The sequence below is a fragment of the Arachis stenosperma genome, chromosome 6 (genome assembly GCF_014773155.1).
Source record: "Arachis stenosperma cultivar V10309 chromosome 6, arast.V10309.gnm1.PFL2, whole genome shotgun sequence".
In the NCBI taxonomy this organism is placed as follows: domain Eukaryota; kingdom Viridiplantae; phylum Streptophyta; class Magnoliopsida; order Fabales; family Fabaceae; genus Arachis; species Arachis stenosperma.
In genome coordinates, this window is record NC_080382.1 from 84,768,111 (window position 1) to 84,770,368 (window position 2,258).

General features: G+C 41.6%; 1 non-coding gene across 1 annotated transcript; it reads left to right on the forward strand.

The window, feature by feature from the left end:
- Positions 1–1,364: 1,364 nt before the first annotated feature.
- On the forward strand, positions 1,365–1,472 carry LOC130937591 (small nucleolar RNA R71). The gene has a single exon (XR_009068803.1). It is a non-coding gene; the product is annotated as a small nucleolar RNA R71 (small nucleolar RNA).
- Positions 1,473–2,258: the final 786 nt, after the last annotated feature.

The window sequence follows — 2,258 nt, forward strand, 5'->3', positions numbered from 1 at the left end:
AGTCTCTAGGACTATGAAGTCAGTAGGGATGTAATGGTCTTCAATCTTCACCAAACATTCTCTACAAGTCCATGAGCTTGTTTTCTTGAGTTGTCTGCCATCTCTAATGAGATTCTTGCAGCTTGCACCTCAAAGATCCCTAATTTCTCCATTACAGAGAGGGGCATGAGGTTTACACTTGACCCTAAGTCACACAAGGCCTTCTTGAAGGTCATGGTGCCTATGGTACAAGGTATAGAAAACATCCCAGGATCCTGCCTCTTTTGAGGCAGTTTCTGCCTAGACAAGTCATCCAGTTCTTTGGTGAGCAAGGGTGGTTCATCCTCCCAAGTCTCATTTCCAAATAACTTGTCATTCAGTTTCATGATTGCTCCAAGGTATTTAGCAACTTGCTCTTCAGTAACATACTCATCCTCTTCAGAGGAAGAATACTCATCAGAGCTCATGAATGGCAGAAGTAAGTCCAATGGAATCTCTATGGTCTCATTTTGAGCCTCAGATTCCCAAGGTTCCTCATTGAGGAACTCAGAGGAGATTGGTGCACGCCCATTGAGGTCTTCCTCAGTGGCGTCCACCTCCTCTCTTTCCTCCCAGAATTCGGCCATGGTTATGGCTTTGCACTCTCCTTTTGGATTTTCTTCTGTATTACTTGGGAGAGTACTAGGAGGGAGTTCAGTAACTTTCTTGCTCAGCTGACCAACTTGTCCTTCCAAATTTCTGATGGAGGACCTTGTTTCACTCATGAAACTTTGAGTGGTCTTTATTAGATCAGAGACCATTGTTGCTAAGTCAGAAGTATTCTGCTTAGAACTCTCTGTCTGTTGCTGAGGAGATGATGGAAAAGGCTTGCCATTGCTAAACCTGTTTCTTCCACCATTATTGTTATTGAAACCTTGTTGAGGTCTCTCTTGATTCTTCCATGAGAGATTTGGGTGATTTCTCCATGAAGAATTGTAGGTATTTCCATAGGGTTCTCCTAGGTAATTCACCTCTTCCATGGAAGGGTTCTCAGGATCATAAGCTTCTTCCTCAGATGAAGCTTCCTTAGTACTGCCAGGTGCATTTTACATTCCAGACAGACTTTGAGAAATCAAATTGACTTGTTGAGTCAATATCTTGTTCTGAGCCAGTATGGCATTCAGAGTGTCAATCTCAAGAACTCCTTTCTTCTGACTAGTCCCATTGTTCACAGGATTTCTTTCAGAAGTATACATGAATTGGTTATTTGCAACCATTTCAATTAGCTCTTGAGCTTCTGCAGGCGTCTTCTTCAGATGAAGAGATCCTCCAGCAGAGCTATCCAAAGACATCTTGGATAGTTCAGAGAGACCATCATAGAAAATACCTATGATGCTCCATTCAGAAAGCATGTCAGAAGGACATCTTCTGATTAATTGTTTGTATCTTTCCCAAGCTTCATAGAGGGATTCTCCATCCTTCTGTCTGAAGGTTTGGACTTCCACTCTAAGCTTACTCCATCTTTGTGGTGGAAAGAACTTTGCCAAGAAGGCATTGACTAGCTTTTCCCAAGAGTCCAGGCTTTCTTTAGGTTGAGAATCCAACCATATTCTAGCTCTGTCTCTTACAGCAAAAGGGAATAGCATCAGTCTATAGACCTCAGGGTTAACCCCATTAGTCTTGACTGTGTCACAGATTTGCAAGAATTCAGCTAAAAACTGATGAGGATCTTCCATTGGAAGTCCATGGAACTTGCAATTCTGTTGCATTAGAGAAACTAATTGAGGCTTAAGCTCAAAGTTGTTTGCTCCAATGGCAGGGATAGAGATGCTTCTCCCATAGAAATCAGGAGTAGGTGCAGTAAAGTCACCCAGCACCTTCCTTGCATTGTTGGCATTGTTGTTGTTTTCGGCTGCCATGTGTTCTTCTTCCTTGAAGAATTCGGTCAGGCCCTCTAAAGAGAGTTGTGCTTTTGGCTTCTCTTAGCTTTCTCTTCAAGGTCCTTTCAGGTTCAGGATCAGCTTCAACAAGAATGCCTTTGTCTCTGCTCCTGCTCATATGAAAGAGAAGAGAAAAAGAAAATGTGGAATCCTCTATGTCACAGTATAGGGATTCCTTGAAATGTCAGAGGAAAAGAGAAATAGAAAGAAGAAGGAGAAGAAGAATTCGAACTTTAATTAGATAAGGTTCGAATTGTGCATTAAGAAGGAGTAGTACTCCATAAATAGAAGGATGTGGGAAGGAGGGAAGAGAATTTTCGAAAATTCAATTAAAAAGATGTTGATAATTTTCAAAAATTG